The sequence below is a fragment of the Mya arenaria genome, chromosome 11 (assembly GCF_026914265.1).
Source record: "Mya arenaria isolate MELC-2E11 chromosome 11, ASM2691426v1".
Classification (NCBI taxonomy): Eukaryota; Metazoa; Mollusca; class Bivalvia; order Myida; family Myidae; genus Mya; species Mya arenaria.
In genome coordinates this window covers 3,934,888-3,948,908 of record NC_069132.1, presented here as the reverse complement: position 1 = coordinate 3,948,908, position 14,021 = coordinate 3,934,888, and the positions used below count along the sequence as shown (strand labels likewise).

Genomic DNA, 14,021 nt, shown 5'->3' with positions numbered 1-14,021 from the left:
AAATCTCACAAATGGCATTGACCAGTTTTGACAAGAAATTTCTACCACGGTCTGTGACTATTACATTTGAAGCACCATACCGACAAAAAATCTCATCATGTAACACCCTAGCAATTTCAGATGCAGACTGTGTCCTGGGAGGAAACGCCTCTACCCATCGTGTGAAACTACAAACACAAACTAAAATATGAGAATGCCCTTCAGAACTTTCTGTGATCGGACCTATGAGATCAATAGGTAGGCTCTGAAAGACACCGACAACAGGCAGCGGATTCAATGGAGTAGGGGAAGCATTTGGATCCCTTTATGCTCTTTGACACTTGTCACATGACCTGATATAATCCGAAATCTGCTGATGCACTTCTCGATTTTCTGTACAGCAGTGATCAAAAGGGAATTAAACTCTGTAAAGCCTATGCCCTTTGTCTGGAAAGACTTGGATAGGATAGCCAATGGATGCAGGACAACTGCCATGAAGTGGAACACGTATAGAATTTGTATGTGGTAATCGGCTTCTATAGACTAAGTGACTTACACGACTTTTCTTCAAAGGGCACGGCCACTACGCTACTGAAGTTCACGATACATGCCTCAACAGAACCATGAAACTAAGCAACCTAGTTGGTAACACCTCCTTAAACTTACCCGACTGCCCTGGGGTTATACTCTGGGTAGCTTCCAACGTTGCAGTGTTCTTATGTGAGTTATGGAAGAACGTGTAGATACTGTTAAGTATTTCCTAAATCCTAACTAAATATGGGATGCTATTTGCAACCGAACAATAGCTCAGAGCTAACCTATGAGCTATACAATGTGTTGCCAACACACGAGGAACGTCCCTCTTAATTCTAGTAACTACACATGACTTACTGCCTATCATCACAGACGCCCCATCTGTATTTCCCAACATAGCTTTCACATACTAGTAGCTTAGAAATGACAATGCCTTTCTGTTCCAGTATGCATGTCATCTTACTGAAAATCGACTTTGCATTGGCCCTATACAATGAATCTTTCCCTAAAAGGTAAGTCTGTGGCTCAACAATATCAACATGATTACGCTTTAACACCCTGATATTCATCATCAAGTCCTGGTGGATGGAAATGTCAGTGCTTTCATCAAGCATTAAACTTAACACTGTCGTGAATCTTGCCAAGTAGTTCCTCCTCGATTACGCTGGGGATGACTTCCTGGAATACATCAGCGGATGACTAGTTGTGTGGCTGTCTACTCTCAGATTTGCTAGCTTGGACAGAAAAAAAAACAAATATGTGAATATAAACATGAAATGAAAATGTTTGTTTGGAGAGAAACTTTGACCTTATAGATATATTCTATTTATGAAAAGCAATGTGTGTTTTAAATTATTTTTATTTTCTAACTTTATTTTACCTGATCAAGAAATTGTTGAAGACCGGGATCATGCTGCTTAGCAGATCTTCCTTCGCCTGTAACAATACGCTGGCCATGGACCAACGTATTGCAGCTTCGCTCTTGTAGAAGGCTGTGGTCATCTGCTACCGAAGCTTCACATTCTCTGTAGTTTTCTAATGATCGGAATATACATAGAATATTCAATCGACCAATTAACTAAGCATCAATTAAACCGGAGTGTTCCATTTTTTTAGTACTGGAGTTCATTTCATTCTGAACTGTATTTCCTCTTCTATCAGTTACACTTGTTACATTGTTGGTGGACAGTAGCATGCATTAATACTGGACAATATAATGTTGTGTTAAAGTGACACTCTTATTCAAAACCAATACCTACACATGTGAAACAGATATAAATTTCGAGTGATCCACACTGAACGCATCTTTAAATGTTCCGGAAGTATTTTCGTCATCAATATTATCGCTGGTGACGATAGGGTCAGCAGCGTCAGGATTGTTACAAAACTATCTGTAGGCACACTTTTTGAGCTCCGTCATATTGTGTTGTTCACTTTAGGCCAGGCATCCTTTTCCAGGATGAAAGTGTCTGCATGATTTGGCAATGTTTATACTCGGCGACTTGTTAGCGCTGATTTCAAGAAATTGAAGGTATTATGTTGTGCTTAACCACATGCGAACCATTAATAGTAGCTATATATTTAGAAAATGTCAGAACGCGCCACCTGCGTACCACGTTCATTTCATTTTTCATTCATCTCTAGTTTGTAAATACCATTCTTCCAATTCTTCTTCTTGCTCGAACAATACACATCTCTTTGGCTTAACTTCAGAAATTGCTAAAATGTCTCACGCAGGTTTTACTATGGTGCTCAAATGTACTGCCTAAGACTAGAATTTCATCTTAGAAAGCTAGTGCGGTGTCCAAGCTTAAAACACGTTTAACTAGGTTATTGTTAAACTAAGTAAGCGTTTAACTAGGTTTGTTATACGACCAAATTTGGTGAGGACAATCCTGATACGTCCATGCTTAAACAATCAGTACTTGGTTCTGAAAACAGTCTTTTATGCTTTGCTGTGCTGTGCGGTGCTGTGCGGTACTTCGTCAACAATCACACCCTTCTTCAACACTTTGTTATCTGAATTTCATAACACATATTACTGTAGACATCCACTCCATCCTCACAATTTGCTGACAAATTAAACCTTTTTTCAGATCGTATTAAAACACATGATTAGGCATGTCATGATATATTTTACTCTTTACTAGTATCACAGAGTTAGGGAGAATCACTATTCTCTCACCTCATATAAGTAGATCCAAATATTTGGCCATGCTGGAAATTCTTATCTTGCCCACAAAGTACCCGTATGGAACTCCTTTGTCATCACACAATTACCTCCCTTGTTGAAGACCGTAGTCTGTAGCATCATCGAAACCTTGTGTTGTGGCAATATTTAAAATCGAAATTAAGTATTTTTCGATTTTTTTCCAAAGTACACCGTCAGTTATAATACATGGTGAAAAAGAGAATTATCAAATGGAGTTTAAAGTATCGTCTAGAATGCTTAATTTATGGTGCAATTTAATGGTAAACAGGGGATAAGATTGCTTCCATCTTGTATATGCGTTTGTACAAGCTACATACAGAGGATTCTATGAATGCTTCACAAAAAAACATAAGTTTAACCGACGCTGTCTCACAAAATTGAGTAGAAATATAAGGCCCTGAGGTCAAGATGGAATAAGGCTACAAACAACCAATTTACTCAGTTCCACAGGCAATGATTTTTCCAATTTTTATTCTGAAAACTCATGTTTTACAGTGTCAAATTATGTTAAGCTCTATGCAAAAAGACCACCTGTTTGTTATCTTTCATTCTACTTATATAAAATATTGATACTTGAACACAAGCACTCTTTTTTCTGTATTAACACCCGGATCTTCCATTTTAGACAAAACGTCCTCAGCATAGAGTCAAACGAGTGGAATAGAGTATGGTTTTCTATGACACCCGTGAAATAGAATACGATCTTACATTGAAATCAACATAAATCCTATTTTTATTATATGCTTTCAGGTGATTTTTAGAGTGTGTTTTTTTTTTCAGAAAAATAAAAATGGCATTTGACTGTTGCACAAAAAATGTTCTTCCATCCAACATACAATGATACTGGGTATACTTCGCCCATTTAACTATTTCACTGTTAGAACGGTGCAAAAGGGAGAAAACCGCATTGAACTAATCATGTATTGTATAGCTGGGTACCCTCCCCTGTAGTATCTTCATTTTATAGACTTGTTATGCAAACTAGTATCAATGAGTTAAAACCCAGGACTGCCTGGAGTTTTCCTATTAAGAGGAGTTTTCCCTTTCATATCGTGTTTGATAAGTGTATTAACTGTTAATATACGCAAACTATTACGTATTCTAACTTCAGAATGAGCATGAACTTACTTTGTAAATAAAGCATCATTCCAGGTATGTGTCATAATCTGATTTCTATTGAGATCTGGTACATTCGCGTATGATTTTCAACTCCACATGGACTCAATTGAATTGTGTGGTCTATGACAAACGTCTTGAACTAAAGCTGAAGCCTAAAAACTACAATTAATTGTCATTTAAAATCCTTTTTAGGCATATATTTTATAATAAAAAGAACAATTATTTGTTTGAGTGTAAGATTGAAATATATTTCACAGAGTGAGCACCAAAAACTATTTATTTTTGGTTTTCACGAGGTGAAATTTATTGCGATACTACACTGAACAAACAATTATCCTCTATATCATTGTTTCATCATAATTATTAGCAATACATGAGTAGTTATCACCGGGATGACAAAAACACGTTCTTAATTATCGAAAACCTTTTTATGCCGGACAATTTCTTTGGCTGTCCGGATGTAAAGAAAACTCCTCGGAATTCGAGTCCAAAGACAATTTGATTGCGTGTTGACTGCCGAAGGAATTCTGATTTTATTGACCTGTTACGAGATACTATCGGCCATATAAACAACGCACGTATCGTGCGATCGCTTTTTCGAGTTAATAAATCTGAAAAGTTATACCATATATTTCGAAAATAAAAAAGCTTTATTTGTCAGTTAAGGCAAAGTTTATATGTTTTAGCAAGTAAAACATTCACATTCAATTTATTGTGTTATTTCCACTAAATATTCAACTGAAATTCTTGACTTTGTGATGTATTGTACGATTAGTGGTAAGAAGACCCCAGGGTCCGTAAACAGTATCGCAATAAATGGAAATATTGAATAAGGATTGCGAGTGATGGGATGAGAACTTTTCGAAAAACAAGTTTGATGACTCAATGGCTATAAATCCTGACCGGATAACGCGGTGTTTACCGTAGTATAAATAATTGAAAATTGAAAGAAACTTTTGTTGTCCCGATACACAAATCAGGAAATAAGTACGAACCGGGAAACTATCGCCCTATATCCATTCTCAATACTTTATCAAAGATATTTGAACGACATATTGCGTCTCAGTTGCAAATGTTTTTTTAAGAGAACGGATATTATACACAAAACTCAGTCGGGTTTCCGTCCAAATCACTCATGTCAGACTGCATTAACCCATCTTACAGATACATGGTTGAAGGGTATAGACAGTGGTGATTATGTAAGGGCCATTTATCTCGATCTCCGACAAGCATTTAACTTAGTTGACCATGAAATACTCTTAACTTAACAAACTTAAACTTTATCACTTCACAGAAAGGTCTATGAAGTTATTTAGGTCGTATCTGACTAGCAGGATGCAATTTGTGAAAGGGAACAACATTAATTCTGAGAAAATGTCGGGTGTCCCTCAAGGATCAATACTCGGTCCCTTACTTTTTCTAATAGACATCAATGATATGCCTTTAATTTCATCCAATTCATGTATTGACTTATATGCAGATGATTCCACATTATACAAAATAGGTCCAAGTATATTGAGCTTTCAATCAGTTCTACAAAAAAGTCTTAATAGTGTGAACTGTTGGTGCAAGACAAATAATATGTCAATCCATCCATCAAAAACCAAATGTATGATTCTATGTACTAATTATAAGGCAAAACATGCATTGCAACTTGAACTATCAATAGATGGATTGTCAGTAGAAAACGTGAAATGTCAAAAGGTGCATGTTGATCAGACATTGCCATGGCATACACATGTTAATATTGTAGTGAATAAGTTTAATACAAAATTGGCACTTCTAAGAAGAATAGCATATTATCTAACAGACGATATTAAATAATTGTATTATAATGCATATATCATGTCAAACATGGGAGTACTGTTGTAGTGTCTGGGGACTTACACATTCCTCAGATACCACAACAATCACTAATATTCAGAAAAGAGCGATTAAGCTAATAATGAAGTCAAGAACTAGCCACTGTGGAAACATATTCAAACAGTCAGGGTTGCTATATTTTTTGAAGACAGGTGCTATTATCATCTTTCATTACTTGTTTTCAAAAGCATGAAATGTTTGACTCCTTCGTACTTCACAGAATTGTTAACATTTGCCAAAAATGAGCACTATAGCTTCCGTTCTTCAGAAAACAAGGATCTTTTTGTTGTAAAACCTAGAACAAACTATATCAAAAATACATTTGTGTATAAAGCAATGAAAATTTGGATTTCTCTTCCTACATACATTAAATGTCAAGATAAGCTACCAGCTTTTAAACATGCATTAAAAGGCTACTTATTGGCAGAATAATTTTATCACTTATGAAAAAAACACTTTATTTAATTCAAATTATAATAAATAGTGCATTGTTTACATGAATTGTGTTAATGTACGTATATGACATTCTTGCAACAACTTGTAATGGATACTACCAAATACGTAAATGTTGAAAATATATTGATTGAATGTGGTTTTACTGAATATATCTACATTATTTACAGTATGAAATTATTGTAATTTATAATCATCATATTAAACTGAGTTGTGTTTGTCGAAGAAATGTATGATAGCGATAGTGTGATTGTATGTTTTGTATGTTGCTTATTATGTAACTTAGTATATGTGTTTTTGTAATACTTTTTTGTGTGAAGGCCATGCTGGAAATAAGTAGTATGTCTGTTATGATTGTACACTTAGTATGTAACCTTCGTTAAATAAAGTTATTATTATTATTATTATTATTATTATTATTATTATTATTATTATTATTATTATAAGTATTATTATAGTAAAGATTGAAATAGAAGTGCTCAAGTTAGAAGTAAGTCGCCATCAGTAATCCACCGTAAAATGTCCGTTATAATAAGGGATGTATATAGATCATTATACTTTTGTATCCTTAAAGAGAAATCCGAAGATGTGTTGGTTGATGCATAGACCATGTATCAAATGGGATTCATTTTCGCCGTTTATAACGTTTAGGGGAGGCAACTAAAAAAGAATCAGAGAAACAAAATATGTACTTATTTCCCTTTGATAACAGATGTCTAACGCTGGCAGATGATCTCCCCGCATCGTCTGAATATTATCTTAATGACTTGCGAGTTTAATGTGTTTTCTTTCTTTTACGGCGTTTTGTCAAGCTGTGCCGTATCATTAAGACACATTTACGGCAAATATCAAGCGCTCATCCTTAAGTGGAAATATGTGTCGTTACTTAACAAAGAAGACTGAGTATCCGTTTGCTCATAGCTAACCGGTCTTTTTGTTGGGTGACAATATTAAGTGCTTTGGTATTAAAACTCAACAAGTCATTGCTGTCTGAAACAGAGGAATGAAAGCTATGATTCTGTTTCTATGTAGTAGTATTGTTCATAGTAATAAGTTTAGGTCTCTTAGTACATGTACTAGAATCATTAAAATAGATGATCCCCTTCCCCTCTTGTGTATAATTGTACCAAATACCCATAAAAAGGACCCGAATCTGCCGTAATTTATAGATAATTTTTTAAACAATTTTAAGTATGCGTACCAAATACTACACGTGCTTAGATTTGCTACGTACTGCTTATAACCCTGACCAACCCTCGGGATTTAAAAACCTTGATTATCGCGGTACCAAAACGCTTCATCCTTCTCATGATCAGTTGTAAGGTCAATTCAGTTCTTTGTTTCCACTAACATCTGAAAACATAAGGAAGGTAGGTATGCATAACTTTCTATCTACTTTTTCTTCTTTTTTTTGAGCACCGGGATCCTGTACCAAACTGAACTTTATCAGGGTATATCACTAATGCAGAAAATTAAAAATTTAAATTGGTCAAATTTTAACACGTTCACTCGAAAAACAATCAAATAAGGAATTTACAAAAAACCTCCACTCTACGGTAAAAATAGTGTAGGATCGGGAGGATATAATTATAGGATCATCCGGCCGGTAAGTGGAAACAAAATAAAATTGCGCCTAAGTTGTAAGCTCAAATACTAAATGTTACACAAACTTCAAAACGCCTTTAAAGTTCATATTGTGTATAATTATACCCTGTGTGTGTAGATCAAAAGGTGGTGGTATTCCTATAACATTGTCGTTAAATCAGAACCGTATGCTGTTAACAGACATCGTTCTCGTAAATAACAAACAGAACACGAGTCTGTGAACTTCGACAAACATGAAATAATGTATTTCTGATAGTTCATCTTACGGGTTGTCTTTATTAAGCATGATTATGACCACGATGTGAGAAAGATCTTTCTCTATTACTTAGCAACTTTGCTTAGATAAGAACTCAATCCCCAGTAAGTGTGACTTCTAATTACTCGAGTCTTGGCAAGGGGGGAATTTCTTAAATGGCAGGCTAAAGACCAACTGTGTGATTCTGATGTCAAAACTTGCTCTCAGTAAGGAACATAGTGGACGTCAAAATGTCGTTATATCAACAATTTCAGTTTATGGCATAAACAATAATTGGTTCAAGGCTTTTTATGTATTTTTAGCTCGACTATTCGAAGAATAGGTGGGCTATACTACTCGCCCCAGCGTCGGCGTCGGCGTCCGGTTAAAGTTTTAGGGCAAGTTGGGATTTTCACTTATAAGTCCAATACTCTACATTCAATTGACTTAATACTTCACACAGTTGTTCAGGGCCATCACATGATGAGGTTAGATAACTCCATATTATTCTTTACACAGATTATGGCCCCTGATTGACTATGGAACTTGGGTTAAATTTTTAGGACAATATTGTTGGAATATTTATTAATAACTTCTATATCCTTTGTTCAATTGACTTAATACTTCACACAGTTGTTCAGGACCATCCCACAATGAGGTTACATAACTCCATATTATCCTAAATACAAGTTATATCCCCTGATTGACTTAGGTTAAAGTTTTAGGGCAGGTTAAAGTTTTAGGGCAAGTTGGGATTTTCACTTAAAACTCCAATAACATTCATTCAATTGACTTAATGCTTCACACAAATGTTCAGAGCCATCACATAATGAGGTTAGATAACTCTATATTATCTTTTTTGCAAATTATGGCCCCTGATTGACTATGGAACTTAGGTTAAAGTTTTAGGGCAGGTTGGGATATTGTTTAATAACTTCTATACCCTTCATTCAATTGACTTAATACTTCACACAATTGTTCAGGACCATCCCCCAGGAGGTTACATAACTCCATATCCTTTATACAAGTTATGGCCCCTGATTGACTTAGGTTAAAGTTTTAGGCAAGTAAAATTTAAGGGCAAGTTGGGATTTTAATAAAAAAAACTTCTATACCGTTCGTTAAATGCACTTAATAAAATTCAAAATTATTTACGACCATCTTACAACAAGAAACATAACTCCGTTTTAAGCCTAAATACAAATTATGGCCCTTGATTTTTTTTTTTAATTTCCTTTGAAAGACATATTTGTATATTCTTAACCACATTTTCGTAATGGAAAATCAAGTTATTTGAATGACTTGCGTCATTGTTTGGGCGGGCTGGTGGGAGGGCAGCATCAAAGTCATCTGATGTATCGAATAATTTTAGTTAGGTTTGACATAAAGAGACCAAACTTGGTATTTTTATACGTTATTGTATTCTAAGTCAAAGCGGCGTAGTCGAGCGCGCTGTCTTACGACGGCTCTTGTTTATAACCTAACGGATCAAGACATCATAAAAACAGGATGCAACATAATTGTCCGCCATACATGATGATCTGTCATCGTTTGAATGTTGTCTGGTCTTTGATTGTGTGTTGTCTTATTTGTTTGGGCCTTGATTGTGTGTTGTCTTATTTGTTTGATCCTTGAGTGTACGTTGTCTTATTTGTCTGGTCCTTGATTGTGAATGTTTTCTTATTTGTTTGGTCATTGATTGTGTGTTGTCTTATTTGTGTGGTCCTTGATTGTGTGTTGTCTTATTTGTTTGGTCCTTGATTGTGTGTTGTCTTATTTGTTTGGTCCTTGATTGTGTGTTGTCTTATTTGTTTGGTCCTTGATTGTGTGTTGTCTTATTTGTTTGGTCCTTGATTATGTGTGTTGTCTTATTTGTTTGGTCCTTGATTATGTGTGTTGTCTTATTTGTTTGGTCCTTGATTATGTGTTGTCTTATTTGTTTGGTCCTTGATTATGTGTGTTGTCTTATTAGTTTGGTCCTTGATTGTGTGTTGTCTTATTTGTTTGGACCTTGATTGTGTGTTGTCTTATTTGTTTGGTCCTTTATAGTGTGTAGTCTTATTTGTTTGGTCCTTGATTGTGTGTTGTCTTATTTGTTTGGTCCTTTATAGTGTGTTGTCTTATTTGATTGGCCCTTGATTGTGTGTTGTCTTATTTGTTTGGTCCTTGATTGTGTGTTATCTAATTTGTTTGGTCCTTGATTGTGTGTTGTCTTAGTTGTTTGGTCCTTGATAGTGTGTTGTCTTATTTGTTTGGCCCTTGATTGTGTGTTGTCTTATTTGTTTCGTCCTTGATTATGTGTGTTGTCTTATTTGTTTGGTCCTTGATTGTGTGTTGTCTTATTTGTTTGGTCCTTGATTATGTGTGTTGTCTAATTTGTTTGGTCCTTGATTATGTGTGTTGTCTTATTTGTTTGGTCCTTGATTATGTGTATTGTCTTATTTGTTTGGTCCTTGATTATGTGTGTTGTCTTATTTGTTTGGTCCTTGATTATGTGTTGTCTTATTTGTTTGGTCCTTGATTATGTGTGTTGTCTTATTTGTTTGGTCTTTGATTATGTGTATTGTCTTATTTGTTTGGTCCTTGATTATGTGTGTTGTCTTATTTGTTTTATCCTTTATTATGTGTGTTGTCTTATTTGTTTGGTCCTTGATTATGTGTATTGTCTTATTTGTTTGTTCCTTGATTATGTGTGTTGTCTTATTTGTTTGGTCCTTGATTATGTGTGTTGTCTTATTTGTTTGGTCCTTGATTATGTGTGTTGTCTTATTTGTTTGGTCCTTGATTGTGTGTGTTGTCTTATGTGTTTGGTCCTTGATTGTGTGTGATTTTTGTTTTGATTTATTTCACCCTGATGGGGTTGATAGCTGAAAGTTGAATCACTCTCGATTTCGTTTTCTGAGTAGAAACCATTGCTTGTGTTATTATTAATATGCCATGAGGAAGTACCCGTGATTCGGTTCGAACCCATAACCTGTTGGACGAGAGGCCGACACCTATACCACAAGACCACTCAACCCTTGGTTCGGATCTGGATCACACTTCAGTCTGATGTGGACTCAAACTCACAAAGGATTCTTTTTAATTGCAAACTATCCATTTATACCAATATTATTTTTTTAATGAGATACCTGTAAAACCTGTTGAATGGCAGATCGAGAAGGCATTGTTTATTTGTGTTTACTATTCTGATAATGTTCTATTAATTTAATTAAACTTTATATCATGTTTTGTTAAATTATTACAAAACCTGCTATTTGCCTCATTAAAACGAACTTTCGCTATAAACGCTTTACAATGAGATAAAAATCTGCAATTTGCCAATTTTATATAGCAAAGTTTGCTGTAAATGCTTAACATAACATTAAAAGATTTGCACTTTGGGTCTTATGTCCCGAAGTTGGACTCTATGCGTTGAAACGTCAATATGGTCCTCGCTTGTGGAGTCTTATTTGCAATTAATTTGTTTTTGAAGCGGGTTTTAATAACATCAAAGAATGCCTAATTTATGGAATGTTTTTTTACGTTTGGGTATTGATGGTACCTTTAACCAATGTTCTGAGAGTGTGGAAGCTGTTTTCTGAGACATTCTATCTTTCTCACCCAAGCCCGATACAGCATTATCAAGTCCAGTCTATAATACCAGTAATTACGCAAGGCGGTAATGCTATGGAACTAATATGGTGATAATGCCGCAATCTTTGTGGACACGCAAGTAATCACTTGACCACAGTGCTATTCCTTCCCGCTGGTTGACAATAGTGGCTGTCACAAGACACCATGCCGCTACCGACATCTGAATGAAGAAAAAAAATAAGGTGATACATGGATGGCTTTTTCAATCTTATCACAAGTACAAGCCAGATAATTAAACACCTTCACAACGGACAAGTGATAGAGTATAGTCATATCAGATAGAATATGATATAATACAGTAATGTATAGATTGCCGCTACCATCATTTGAATGAAGAAAAAAATAAGGTGATATATGTATGACGTTTTCGATCTTATCACATTGATAATTTATTAAAATCAATAAAAACATATTAAAACAATATAACAGAAACAAAAACACATCATATAATAAAAAAAAACAGAGTAACATATTGGCTTCTAGTTCTCACTTTATATAAAACAATACCAATAGAAACGAATGCTATACATATTATTACATAGTGTAGCACTTTACTTACCATGCGTATGACGTCATATACAGTCATATAGGTACAAACAATATGTTTCTCATATATCCAAGTTTGGAAGATCAAGCAACGCTCAAAACTCTGTACAGTTTATGACATCAAACATGTTGCATGAATACGGAGAATAAAGTATTCAATAAAAAATGTTGAATTGAACACTTAGGCGGCGATATGTTGACGATAGTTTTTTTAATGTTAAAAAATGGCAATGAGTAAGGAAAGAGACAACGCTGGTCTTAGAACCACGCCTATGTGTTACATTACACATATTGATGTAAGATTAAAATGTTTAAATTTCATTAGTATGCTTGGTTCTAAAAATGATTGTAACATTATTCCGGAAACATACGTACGTTGCTGTGGAAACAAAACTTAGGGCATACCGATAGGTGTTCATGCAATGTTTTTAAGTAGCTCTGTAAACGAAATTGCGTATATTAAGGACAATATTTAAAAATAAATGATAATTCATGCTTGGTTCTAAGATTTCCGAAGCACATTTCCCCTCGATTGAAAATTTGTGACACGCATTCCAAATAAACTACAGAACTGTCTAACAAAATAAAGGTACCAAATAGCGGGGAAAATTGGGCGCTGGAACATGGTCGATGTTACGGAATTTAATTGTTTATTTAATTATTGAGAGAAACTAAACAAAAATACATACCGTCTCACTGGGCGCTGCCATTTTTAATGCTTGGGATCAAAACAATATACCACGTGATTACCGCCTCTGTCTTCGAGGTCTGGAGAAGCGAACGCACGGTATCCCAGAATCCTTCATTAATCATTGCGACGTAAATGGCGGCGTGATTGCCCGCATAATTGCTATCGCGCGCGTCTTCTGGCGCCGTCGGCGAACAATCTGTTGCGGTGTTCCGCCGTGAAATATGGCGGGACCCGCTCCAGAGGAGGGGACACGACGGCAGGCTTGTAGCAGATTGGTTCCCCTGGCAAGCCATTTATAAATCATGTTTTTGTTAACACATGGGAGTTCACGATTGTGCTGATTTACCTTTGCCTTAATTACAGATTTGTTATTATCTTGAAGCAATGTACTTATATAGCCTTTAAATGTATATTCAGTGGTATACAAATCATCATGTTCGCTTAATACTCATATGCTAGCAGCATGCTATAACGTTTTTCCTCATAAATCTGTTAAGTGAATATTCGTAATATATATCAGTTTTCCCTTATAGCTCTCACAGAACGACCGATTTTACAACTTTTTTTCTTTTCTTTTTTATCTCAGAATCAGCTGATTTTTGCATCAATGCTTACAATTCAGTCATATAAGAAAACTATCTCATTTGTTTGGAAAACCGCCAAAAAAAATCATTTTTTTCTTATGAACGTTTTCAGTCATAAAACATCACTTTTTGAACGTAATTATTAAAAACTGCGGTCCGATCTTTTATAAGCAGTCTTTTATTGCCGGGTTTTCACACATTTACGCAAAATTTGGCTCATTCCAAGACAAAAAAATGAAAAAGTTGTCAACACGGTCAATTTGTGAGAATGCAGCTTGAATATACCCGATGTACAACTAAGCGAGTCAAACCATCGAACCATTCATTACCAATTGCTATCGTTTGTAACGATTACTGATTAGTGATTACTATATATATGCGTTATAAATATTCGAAAATAAATGCACATACAAATATTGCGGAAGGTTTATGTGGTGTTTATTTGAAGTGTTATCGGACGTTAAATGAGCGATATTGCAATCTCTCGAGGCCAAAAATTCGAGTTTAATATTCGTATCGGTAAAATATATAAACATAAGCTTCCACTACACATCAAACTCTTTT

General features: G+C 35.1%; 1 pseudogene; it reads right to left on the bottom strand.

Annotated features, from left to right (window-relative positions):
• Positions 1-273: 273 nt before the first annotated feature.
• LOC128207798 (zinc finger protein 862-like) lies at positions 274-1,515 on the bottom strand (annotated as a pseudogene).
• Positions 1,516-14,021: the final 12,506 nt, after the last annotated feature.